The 13,010-nt window shown below is 48.0% G+C and overlaps 1 protein-coding gene across 3 annotated transcripts in view; it reads left to right on the forward strand.

Annotated features, from left to right (window-relative positions):
* Positions 1-11,300: 11,300 nt before the first annotated feature.
* CACNA1H (calcium voltage-gated channel subunit alpha1 H) overlaps positions 11,301-13,010 on the forward strand; it is a 384,808-nt gene continuing 383,098 nt past the window's right edge. For 2 of the 3 annotated variants that reach the window (XM_082199567.1, XM_082199569.1), the window contains exon 1: positions 11,301-11,923. The gene's annotated coding sequence lies outside the window, so the exon portion shown is untranslated. The remainder of the gene's footprint in view (positions 11,924-13,010) is intronic. The other variant, XM_082199568.1, reaches the window with a different exon arrangement.

Genomic DNA, 13,010 nt, shown 5'->3' on the forward strand with positions numbered 1-13,010 from the left:
AGGCTCTGTGGTTTAACCCACAGCACCACTAGTGTCCCACCACTGTAATAGCACTACTATTCTGACTTGGTCACATCACACCTGTGCAGGAAAAGAACTGAAATGAATAAATGTATGACTATAAAACCCATGATGCAGTGCATCAGTGAGATATGAAGGTGAGGAAGCCACCCTGCTACCAGTGAACTTGAGCTCTAGATACCTGCCACTGAAAACAAGCTCTATTTTTGCCTCCTCCTCCCTGCTGTATCTCACACTCGCTGTAATTGACCTGGGCTAGCGCCAACATGTGACAAACTCCTATTTCTGGTGAGGAGAACTCCGCATCTCATTAGCCTGCCCTTGATCTTGCGAGCCAATTCCCCATTCACTTACACTTCAGTTATCCCAGAGACAGCATCTATCTTCGAAACCTTGTGGGTTTATTGATGGGGAGGAATGGATGCTGGCCAAGCCGTACTCTCTTCTCCTATAATGACAGGACGCTGTGGGGACAACCCCGAAGAAGTCAATGAAGCTAAAATAGGGTAGATTATACAACAAAACTAGTACGGTGGATACAGCTTTGACCCAGGGCCTGCATTCTGATCACAGGTCACATTGATGTCATTGAGAATGATTGCTTTTGTCTGCTTTGGTGAATAACAGATCTCAGAAGGGAATCCTGTAAATAGCATAAGGTGACCTACTGACCCTAGGATGCATTGCAATAGCTCTAGAGTTGTCACAGTTATCCAATGCTTTGCCTAAGGCGGAAAGGTATCTCCCATGACTAGGTGACATTGCCCAATTTGGCTCCTATTGCCCTATACCTCAGAAGTGGGGAAGCCTGGGCCCAGAGGCCAAATGAGGCCATCCATGCTTATCTGACCCTCCAAACTCTCCCCACACCCTTCCTAAGCTACACCTCTAACCCTAGGCCACACCCCTCACCTGCTTAGTACCATTCTCTCATGTCCTTGCCTGCCTTGAATTCTTGCTTGGAGTGTGGATAGCGAGGGATATGTGAGTGTGTAGGGAAAGCAGCCTACTATTCAAAGGCAAAATTTGCATTCATTGCCCCACCCACTTTTGCCTCTGGCCACACCCACCACTGGCATGTGGCCCTCAAAAGGATGACCAGAAGGGGATTCAGACATCTGCCTGAAAAACATTCACCACCCTAAGCACAGAGGCTCATTCAGCAGTCATTTCTAACAGGGGTATCCTCCATGAATCTGCCCAGTCTTTTTTCTAAAGCTCTCTAAGCTAGCTGCCATCACCCCCATCTTGTGGCAGTCAGTTCCAAAAGTGCATGGTATAAATAAGTACCCATCTTCTCAGTAAGCTTCATGGGTTCGTACAAAGCTCTGGTATTCCAGGAAAAAACATTTTCTAATTTCAAGGCCTTTTAAGGAGGTGTTAAGTTCAGCGTCTTGGTTGTTTTTTTCCAAAAATCCATATGAGGCCAACCAAAATGTCAAAAAATGTATGCAAGCTCCAGAATTCTTCATTAGGCTAATTGCCATGGGGTTGTGGGGAGGGAAGAAGTTGGCTGATGTTGAAGCCAAGAGTCCTGGTGAACTGGAAGCCTGCACACTTTTATGTGGCAATTTGGTTGACATGATGAAAGCATTTCTTATTTTTATTATTAAATTTCTATGCCAGCCTTCATCTAATGATCACAAGGAGGTTTAAAATATAAAAGTACAAAAATACATACCATAATAACAAACAAAAACAATAATACGCACACACACACACCACTTTGAAAGGCCATAGGTGGTTTAATTAACCAAAGGCCTGGGAGAAGGGGAATGTCCCCCTCAAGACCTCCGAATCTTTCCCAAGATCCTCCTTGGGCTCTCCTGACCTGGGTAGAAACCTGCCCAGCTCACTGGATTGCTCCATGTGGTCCTCTGTTGGCCACTCCTCTGTCCTGACCCAGCCAGCCACCTCTGCCCAACAAACATATTAAGGGCAAATGACGGTAACGTCCTAATATGGAGGTTTTATTTCTTATGGGCCAACATGGCTAACCTTTGCTTGTTGGTGTCAGTTGGGTATATGTACTTTTGGCTCAATTTAAATAGAGGCACACAAATGGCCGCTCCAAAACAAGCACATCAAAATGCATGCAGCCCTGAAGAAAGGGCCTGTACAAAATGCTTTCTATACAAGTGCATGATCTTATCAGGAGATAGACAGATCTACCTCCCAAATTCAGCTATGAATTCCATTATTTTCTTATGATCTATTTTAAAAAAAAGTTCACTTACTAGCAGGAGATAAGTGCACACAGCATTTTACAAGAACTCGAGAGGCAGGAGGCCTGTTCTTTAATTACCACTATATAAATATATGCACGGTCAGGGAGAAGGAAGCATGTATTGCGCCCCTTCTGAGGTGCATGGTCACAGAATGACACTCTAAAGCCCCCCTTAGAGCATTGGCCTGCATTAGTGGGGATGCGAGCCATGCGACCTTAGATGGCATTGTGCCACAGAAAATCAGCCTTCCGCAAACCTCAGCAGAATCGTGGCAGGTTGATGGCTCCACATTGCGCCACCGTTTCTTTCTTGAGGGTGAATTGACATGCCCAATGTGTGTGTTTAGCTCTGGAACGCATGAACAGGAAATCTGGGGGGGGGTGCAGGGGCCTGCTCTCCAGTCAGGATTGGAGACAGAAGACCAGGGTTGTCATCAATGGGGCCAACTCCCCGGGCCCTGGGTGCCCATGCACCCACAAAATTCCCAGTGAAGTGGCCGGGCATCCACTCTTTGTTCCCATGCCCAAATCCTGACCTGTGTCTGTTCTTTAGTTCATGGTCCCTGCAGTCAATTGCCTGGACTGGCGAGTGAAGCTGAAGTAGACTTGAATATCTGTGAAATTACCTTCTACTGGCTCAGGTCATGGGACGCAGGTGGCGCTGTGGGTTAAACTACAGAGCCTAGGACTTGCCGATCAGAAGGTCGGCAGTTTGAATCCCCATCACGGGGTGAGCTCCCATTGTTCTGTCCCAGCTCCTGCCCACCTAGCAGTTCAAAAGCACGTCAAAGTGCAAGTAGATAAATAGGTACCGCTCCGGTGGCAAGGTAAACGGCATTTCCATGCGCTGCTCTGGTTCTCCAGAAGTGGCTTAGTCATGCTGGCCACATGACCCAGAAGGTGTACGCTGGCTCCCTATTTGTCCCATTCTGCCAGGAGAAACCTTATTTGGCTTCTACTCAGAGTTGTGGGCCAGATGTCCAACATTTTGCTCATCATTAGTTGTTGAAGTCTGCTGTGTAAAGGACAATCTAAAAGAATCTGGTCCATTGAATCCGGGACTTCTTGGTTGCAGGCACATAAACGGGCTTGAAATTGAATGTGTGAGAATCTGCCTTTGGTCACTGCGGAGGGGAAAGCGTTTAGTCTCGCAACCATAAAACTCTTCGATGGGGGAAATGGCCGAAATGACTGGCAGAATCCGTGACCAGGGAGAAGAGTCGGTGGAAGAAGACTGGAAGAAATTTAAAGAATATTTGCAGAAATACTGTAAAATTAAAGAATGTTAAAATGATGTCGGATGGAAAATATGGTAAGTGTTATTGGTAAAAAGATTATCAAGAATATGTAAATATGGATTGATAATGGTTATAAACACATGGTTATAATAGGTTAAGATGCTGAGTAAAGATAAATGACAGAGGGTAAGGATTTGCTGAATCAAATATCTGAACTGGAATACAAAAAGGGAGGTGTGAGGAGGTCAGGAAACTAGTAAATGAAGTATAAGATATGAAATTATTGATCTTTTTCTTTCTTTTCGTTAACTGTTTTCTATTTTGTATTTTTCATGTGTTCTGTTTTTGTATTTTTGTAGTTCTTTTTTCTTTTCTTACGGTTATTCTTTGTTCTTACTCGTTAAGCCTAAACTTTGAAACTTTTTAATGTTTGTAAAATCTCAATAAATATTATTTTTTTAAAAAAAACAACCTCTTCGATGGGAAGGGAGTAGTAGATCCTTTAGACGTTTGGCACAAGTTCTGTAGGATGTTGTGATACCTAAGACCTCCAGAGAACAAGATCTCGGTGGTAAAGCCACTGCTTGATTAATTGGAATGTGTGGTTTTCATCACATATTTCAAGGCTCTCAAGGGCAATGCCCAAACTATGGATTTTGTCTTGAATTGCTCTGTACCATCTGGGTAAAATGCGGTCTTCAAGCATAGAGATTAAGAAGGAGTTAGATGTTATTCGAAAATGGACTTTCAGCCAGGCCTTGATTGTGGAGAGCCACGCTTTGGTTTCCATCAGATGTTGACTGGATTCAGCACATCTTACGAAGAAAGGTCACTTCAATTTATTCAACTTCTCTATTAAATGCTTGTATCCAAATTGGAATACCATACAATAACTGAGAAAGGACCTTGACATTAAAAATAATAATATGGCAGCCGGGACCATACCAGATGCCTCTATAGGAGCATATGGAAGTCCATAACAATTAAATACGTAAAGAGATTCAATCCGTATGAAAGGTATGGTATAATCCAATAACTAGTATAGGATTGAATCGTGCTGAATAGCATCTAACAAAAGATACATATTGAATGTTGTGTGTGTATGTGTTTGTCATTGTTTTTGTCTTTTTCTTGTTTCTTTTTTTCTTTTCTTTGTATATATGTAGAGATGTGAGGTTTTTTTGGGTTTGATATTATTTGACTTGGTTATTATTATTTGATTTCTATAGAAACTACCAGTGTATGTATTTGTTATCTATGTATTATCTGTATATTTGAAATGAAATATTTTTTTAAAAGGAGCACAGGTCTATAGAAAAGTCACAAATGCTGCAAGCTTTCCTCCCAGGGAAGCCATGCAAACCCCTTGATCATTTTCAGAATCTTTTCCAACTCTTCATTTAGCACATGCATTTTTTAAAAAAAGCTCTGCACCTGAGACTCTTTGCAGACAATGTCCTGGCTTGATAGGGCTTCCTGAAGAAAATATGCATCATGCGACATCATTTTAGTCACATGATGCTTTCAGAATGCCCTATCATGCTGGAAACTTGTTGACAAAAGAGTCCTGTATGTCTGAGAGCAATTGTGGAGCTTTTTTTGGGGGGGAGGAATGTACTAAATTAGGAGTTGGGGAGTCTTTGGCCCTCCCATGTTGATTATTTGCCAGAGCTAATGGGAAGTGGAGTCCAAGGCCATCTAAAAGCCCCCCAGTCTCCCATCCCCTACACTAGAGAAACTGTCATCTCATAAGCACAGCCCCCTGCTTCTCAAAATTTCACTTTAAAACAGTAACAAAAAAAATTCCATCCCTTTTCCCTGTAGCAGCTTTGTGACACTTTCCATCCCTCTGAATGGTCAAAAGAAAGGCTTGTTCAGAGGCTTATCACAGCCCCTGCAAAAACAGCTGCAGAAATACAATGGTACCTTGGGTCAAGAACTTAATTCGTTCCGGAGGTCCGTTCTTAACCTGAAACTGTTCTTAACCTGAGACACCACTTTAGCTAATGGGGCCTCCCACTGCCGCCGCAGTGGTACCTCGGGTTACAGACGCTTCAGGTTACAGACTCCGCTAACCCAGAAATAGTACCTCGGGTTAAGAACTTTGCTTCAGGATGAGAACAGAAATTGTGCAGCAGCGGCGCAGCAGCAGCAGGAGACCCCATTAGCTAAAGTGGTGCTTCAGGTTAAGAACAGTTTCAGGTTAAGAATGGACCTTGCAATAATCCTGCCAATGTTCTTATCCGTTTACAGTTTGTTTTGTATATATTCAATAAACCATTTCCATTCTTTAATAAAAAGTTTGTTATCTTGTTTTCAGTAACCTGAAGCGTCTGTAACCTGAGGTACCACTGTAATGGGATGTCAAGAACTTCTGGACCAGGATCACCATGCCCTGGTTGAGCAAGCTGGGGGGGGGTGTAGGGCCAGCCCACAACATTCTGGCACCTGAGGTGAACCACAAATTGGCACACACACCCCTCCCCACCAGGGAAGAAGGGGTGAGTGAAGATCCCCATGAGGAACAAGCAGGGAACAAAGTTCAACATTGGGATCTGTTGCCCCTGTGGATCCTGCCCTCAGGATTGGACTGATTGTGTGGTGGGGGGGTGTATGTGTGTGTGGGGGGTGTAAGTGGGGCTTCACAACCATCTTTGCACATGTAACTACAGCTAATCCAGAATGCGGCAGCTAGACTGGTGACTGGGGGCGGCCGCCGAGACCACATAACACCGGTCTTGAAAGACCTACATTGGCTCCCAGTACGTTTCCGAGCACAATTCAAAGTGCTGGTGTTGACCTTTAAAGCCCTAAACGGCCTCGGCCCAGTATACCTGAAGGAGCGTCTCCACCCCCATCGTTCTGCCCGGACGCTGAGGTCCAGTGCTGAAGGTCTTCTGGCGGTTCCCTCATTGCGAGAAGCAAAGCTACAGGGAACCAGGCAGAGGGCCTTTTCGGTAGTGGCGCCCGCCCTGTGGAACGCCCTCCCATCAGATGTCAAAACGATAATCAACTACCTGACATTCAGAAGACATCTTAAGGCAGCCCTGTTCAGGGAAGTTTTTAATGTATGATATTTTAGTGTTTTTTGGTTTCTATGGAAGCCGCCCAGAGTGGCTGGGGAAACCCAGCCAGATGGGCGGGGTACAAATAATAAATTATTATTATTATTATTATTATGTAGAAGAGTGACATATTGGGCTCTGTGATTTGTTGGAAGCACGAAGCTTTTCGATTGGCCTGGCTTTGAATAAAATCAAGGGGTAGGGCCTTTAGACCAGGCATTGGCAAACTCAGCCCTCCAGATGTTTTGAGACTACAAATCCCATCATCCCTGACCACGGGTCCTGTTAGCTGGGGATGATGGGAGTTGTAGTCCCAAAACATCTGGAGGGCCGAGTTTGCCTATGCCTGCTTTAGACCCTGGCTCATCAGTGAAGCAGAAAACTATTTTGAGCTTAGTTCCAGCAACTCACTTCAGGGACCCTGAGTTTGCAGAATCTGCTTTTCAGAGGCAGCACGACTGGCTCCACTTTACTGGGGGCTGAGCCTAGGGGGCGCCATGGGACACTGTAGTGAATTCAGTAGAATGGAAGGAAAGAGGCTGGATTTTGTCCTCGCACAGGGCACCATTGAAAGACCAAAGTCTGCCCCTGAAAGCGTCCAGGTCTTGCTTATTGGTTTCTTAGAGGCACCTGGGTGGCTACTATGAGAACAGAATTCTGGACCAGAAGGCCCCTTCCCCTGATCCAGCCGGGCTCATCTTATCTTCCTAGGTCTTGAGTTCATATCTACTCAGATACCAAAGCAGCTTCCAGCATGGCAGCCTTCCTTGGTGGAGCCACTGGGGAGACTTTGAACACTCCGCCTGAAAATGGCCTTCGGAAAGGTCAGATTGGACATGCTGATTCCAGGTGCAGAAACTCATTTCCAAAGGTCTGCTGTGGGTAGTGGCTGAACTTTACCATGTAGCCTTGACATACGACGGGAGATATCTTTAGAGACGGCTCTGTTTGCCGTTACATCGTATGCACGGCTTAGAAAGCACTGAGAAAAGCAAAGGAAGAAAAAGAAGCAGCAGCAAAGGCATATGAAATGGAAAAGGCTTTCCTTTGGGGAAAACAGCCAAGAACATCTCATGACACTTGGAGATTGCTCTTCTCCCTCCCCCATGCCTTCCGTTTTTAGCCAAACTCTCATTTTCTTCCTTCTTTTCTGGAGCTCTCTGCTCCCCTCCCACTCCAAATCAAGTCAAGGTCAACACACACACCAGTTCTGCTTTAGAGCACAAACACATGTACAATAGGAAAATGATTTTTCATGAGCAAGGCATCCCCGGATCAAACACACAAATCCTCCGTCGCACAGCACAATTTATTTCCCCCTAATTAGCTGCCTTTCTTGTTCATGAGCTTCAGCCTTCATCAGGCAAGGCTCACGTCCTCCGATTCAGGGCTGCCGCTTCCCTTTCCGGAATAAGAAGTGGAGTTCTGGTAACCAACCCTCCGTTCATCACAACCTCGCAGCTCTCTGTGTTTGTGCATGGGGCTGCGGCTGCGTTTGAACGTTGTTCTCCATTAGTTCTCATCTCTGTTCTCGAGAAACTCTGACCTCCATTTTCAATCAATTCTCAGTTATTAACCAGCAATGAATTGCGGCAAGGCCTGTATTTGCAAATTGAATATAATAAACCCGTCAGTTTTCAGAGGTCCTGGGGGAGAAGGCAGCCGGTCTGCAGGGAGATTTCTTCTTTCCCTTTTCATCATTAAATGTTGGCCCTTCCAGGGGCATTGCTAAATCCTTAAAAGGCAAATGTGCCTGAAGTTTACATCTGCTGATTTCTAGGTCTTCAGATTGGCTTTCAAATGGAAAGCAGCCAAGTAAACCAGGAATGAGAAACTTGTGGCACTCTGCATGTTGTTGAACTTCAAGTCTCATCAGCCCTGGCCAGCATGGCCAACAGCAGGGGCACAGCATGGGTTCTTGGTGCCTGGGGCATGTATGTGCATGCTGCAGGGGGGAGCAGGTGTGGAAGGTGGCTGCGCCAACCCAAGCCCTCTCTGCCAACCGAGTCACAGCAGTCTGAGCCAGCGGTGAATGAGAGAGGGAGGCGCTACCACTGCCCCAGTCCTGGAGGCCCGGCCCAGGTACAACTTGGTGAGGGAAGGGAGACTGTTGTGGGGGCACCTAGTTGTGCCCCTCACTTCCTTTAAAAATCTGAACCCAGGGCCATGGCCCCCTTGACCCTCCTCATGGTATGCCCCTGGCCAACAACAGGGATGTGGTTGAGCTGGAGTCCAGTCACCGCTGTGTGGTGTAGTGGTTCAGAGCGGTGGACTCGTAATCTGGTGAACCGGGTTCACTTCCCCGCTCCTCCACATGCAGCTGCTGGGTGACCTTGGGCTAGTCACACTTCTCTGAAGTCTCTCAGCCCCACTCACCTCACAGAGTGTTTGTTGTGGGGGAGGAAGGGAAAGGAGATTGTTAGCCGCATTGAGACTCCTTGGGGTAGTGATAAAGCGGGGTATCAAATCCGAACTCTTCAGGCCAAAGGTTCCTCAAATCTACTATAAACAAAGTAATGAGAGAGAGAGAGAGAGAGAGAGAGAGAGAGAGAGAGAGATGGGGCCTTGTCCAAATGACACAGTCTGGCCCACCTTCTATTCCCATCTATGAAAACTCACTTCCTTGGAATAAATCAAAAGCCTACTGGTATAAAGCATGGTGTTCTCTTCAGACATTGTTAGACCTTCTGCCACAGCCATCGTGTCCAGTGCTTAGGGATGGGCAAGAAGTTTGATTTGGGTCACATTTAAACCTGTTTGTATCACATTTGCATCTTCCGAAAACATGAGAACCGAAACACAGCCGTCTTTTGAAATACGCCCTTCTCTGAATTTTGCAAAGCAATTCTCCAAGCAGTGTTGACAAAGCTAGGTCTTTCGGGGGAAAGTGGGCAGAAAAATGAATGTATTGGTGAAAAGTTCCTTTAAAATGCATTATATTAGGGGGAATAGCTTGCAAAAAATGTACGTGTTAGTCAAAGCTGCAGGCAGAGATGTGTTGATTGGGAGAAACTTGCATTAAATTGCTGGTGAATTTTCATGGGGTTGTGGGTTTTTTTAACGCAGATAGCTGCAGAAATACGGAGAAATGAATTTAAGATTGCAAAAATGAGAAACAGAGAAAAGTGAAAATGACAGACAATTGCATTGCTAGTGGGGGGGTGTTACCTGCTTTGCCTAATTATCATTAATGCATCCCAGAAAGTTCATGCATTCAATCAGGGCAGGGTTTTCCCCTTCCACACATGTGTGCACCAAGGGAGAACATTTATCCCCTATAATCGACCTTCTCTGGCACCTCCATTTATTGGAATGTCATTTTAAGAGAATCTACAAAGCTGGCACAGGCCAAGAGGGTGGTCAAGAACTCCCTCCCATGGTGATAAAAATATAACAAAACAACCTATCAGTTGCACCCCACCCCACCCACAAATGTGGGTTCCCAAAACCCGCTACATCATGTAAGGCTGGCCTTAGAATCATAGAATCATAGAGTTGGAATAGACCACAAGGGCCATCGAGTCCAACCCCCTGCCAAGCAGGAAACACTGAAGTATCTGAATCTCTAAATCATTAAGGATGGGGAATGAGCACAGTTGACAGCAGCTAGTGCCAACCTGGTACCTTCCAGATGTTTTGGCCTAAAACAGCTGCTTTGGGTGGGTGGGGATTGTGGTCCAAAACATCTCGAGGGCAGCAGAATTGGCAGAGACTGTGATTTACAGTATCTCCGTGGCATCATTAAGGTGACCTACTTTTTTGTAGGTAGCTGGGAGGGTAGAGAATATTGGGTTTGCTTCTCCAGATGCGAAAATGTCAAAAATGCAGGAGATGAGCAGTGAGTTTGGGGTTAAAAACACGACTTCATGGGAGGAGAGTGGGAGCCTTTTCCTCTTCGGAATCCTTGTCTGATTCAGCCTCTAATGGAACCTCGCCACGCTCGCTTTGCATTCCCGCGCGTTGGGAATTCCAGGTCCTGCGATTTCAGGAGCGTGTGGAGGGGAAGCGGGTCAGCGTAAACGTGGGCAGCTTTGCGGTCCTCAGCGGAGATGGGCGCCGGAGTTATCCCCCACCTTCCCCTCCAGCAGCCTTGCTATATGAACCCCACCCCGGCAAGAGGGCGAGGCTGTGGATTATCTAGCGGTGGTCCCCGAAACTCCCCCAACCTTCCCATCCTATCCCTTTCCGGAGACTGTGTGCCCACCTGGAATGGGTTATCCCCCCTCCCCCCTCCCCGCAGAACAGCTGAACTTCTGAACCGCTCGCAGAGTGACCTTCAACGCACAGCCACCTTGGGTAGCGCCAGTTGCAAGAGAGAACAAAGGAAGCGAAGGGAGCGAAAGCGTAATGGGGGCGGGGTGGAGCATTTAGCAGCAGTTTGAGGACAGAAAGAACTGAGGCGGGGGGGACCGTGCAACCCCACCCTCCTTCAGCCCCCCCCCCAGTCCATTTCCTTTATCATTATACGCACTGAGGTCGGCGCACACCGCCTCTCCAAAGCGGCGGCGAGTCCTGAAGACCGGCCACTCTTGGGCTCTTCTGGGCCATGCGCCCGGGGTACTTTTACGCATGGAGCTCTCTCCAAAGCGCACAGCTCGGCATCCCGCCGCTGCCGCTCAGCCGGGTGGGAGCCCTTTCTCCCTCTCCCTCTCCCGGCTCGCTCGCGTGGCTCTGCTTCCAGCCGCTCTCCGGGCTCCCCACCCCCTTTCCCGCTTTCTCTCCACCCCCTTTTCCCTCCCCTCCCCTCGGTGAAGTCTGAAGTTTCCCGTGTGCGCAAAGGCGAAGCGCTCTTCGGCGCCGTGTGGTTCTTTTCTCTCTTTCTCTCTCTAGCTCACATATATATCTCTATATCTCTATTTTTTATATCTCTCTCTCTTCTTTTTACCCTTCTGCAAACGATTTGGTGGAACTGACTGTGTCCCTCACCCATCGCACCCCTCCGCTCCAATTCTTGGTGCAAAGGGAACCGGAGCCAATTTGGAAGAAGATCGGCTTTCCATCCTTCCTTGGGGGGATCACAGGAGGGTAAAGAGAAGCCCCCCCCCCGAAAAAAAGGAGAGGTGGGGTCTCCTTGCGGGTGGGGAGAGGAAAGAGATCAGGCATGCCTCGGGCACCGAGGATGAGAGGCTTCCTTCCCTGACCCTCTCAGGGCACCCACCCACCTCTCCCTCTCTCCGGAGCTGCTCGTGGGATTGACATTGCTGGAGACCTCCTATCCCCAGGGGAGGTGGAGAGAGAGCGAGAGCGAGGAGGGGGGAATCCTGCCGCTCTCCGCTCGGAGTCCTTGGAAGTAGATTTTTGCTGCCTGGTCGGATGTGAACGGCAAAAGAGACGGCTATGCGTGTGGGAAGACAGAGGTCCGTGAAACTAAGGTAAGGCGGCACCTCCCTCCCCGAGTCCCTGTCAGAGTGGGGGATGGGGGGGAGAAGTGTACAGTCAGCCTCTCCCCCTCCCCAAAGCCTTTTTGGGCCCCGATCCTCTTCACATTTACTCGGGAGTATACCCCCGCAGAGTTCCAACAGGGCATACTTCCGCTCTCTCCGAGGCAGCGTGCGCGCAAGAGGATACTGGAACTTGGAGGCTGGGTAGGTGAGGGGCTTACTTCCGAGTAAACGGGTCCAGACTCCAGAAGCGAGCCGGGAGGTTGAACCGCCCAGCTCTTCCCCGACCCCTTCGATTCCCACTCTCCATGCGAGGCGTTTGAACAATGACTTTGTGGCAAGCGCATCTCCCTCTCTCCCTCCCACCCCCCCCCCAAAATATCCATCCCGTCTCTCATTTCGCCCCTTCACCCCTCACTTCTTTCAGAAACTAGAAGCCCAAGATTGGGGAGCTGGGAGAGACACTGTGCCTCACATTCTTTCGCTACCCATCGACCCCTCTCCTCTTTCTCGCCTTCCCTTTGAGAAATGTGCGTCTCCGCCTGGCTTCTGGGGACAACCTCACCTTTTCCCACATTCCGCTTTTATTGAATTTATTGAATTATTTTTGAATAGCTATAGATATCTCACTCCTCCCCCACTTAGACCATGCAGGTGGTGGGGGGGGGGAGAGACACGCGTCCTCCCCCACCCCCAAATGGTCCGCGTGGAGTAGCGGCGAAGCTGCCGCTTGGAGAGACCCACCCGAGGTCGCTTGCGGAGAGCTAGAGAACAATGAAGCTCGTGGATCTCTCTCGCTCTCCACCCTTTTTCTTTCTATTCCACCTTCAGGTTTTGCCTGCCTGGTTTAACTCTTTCCTCTCTCTTTCTCCTCTTCTGCTGCTTCTATTTAACTCTCTCTCTCTCTCTGACCCCCCCCCCCCCATCTTTCCACATCTCCCCCACTTAACTCTTTCCTGTCTCGCTAACCCTTTCTCGCCTTGCAAGGCCACCTTTGGAGAGCGATTTCTGAGTTTCTTGTCACGTTTGCTCGCCGTCAGCCCTACTTTGCCTTTCTTGCCCCTCCTCCCGCTATGGA

Source organism: Podarcis vaucheri, assembly GCF_965113315.1.
Source record: "Podarcis vaucheri genome assembly, chromosome: 14".
Taxonomy (NCBI): Eukaryota; Metazoa; Chordata; class Lepidosauria; order Squamata; family Lacertidae; genus Podarcis; species Podarcis vaucheri.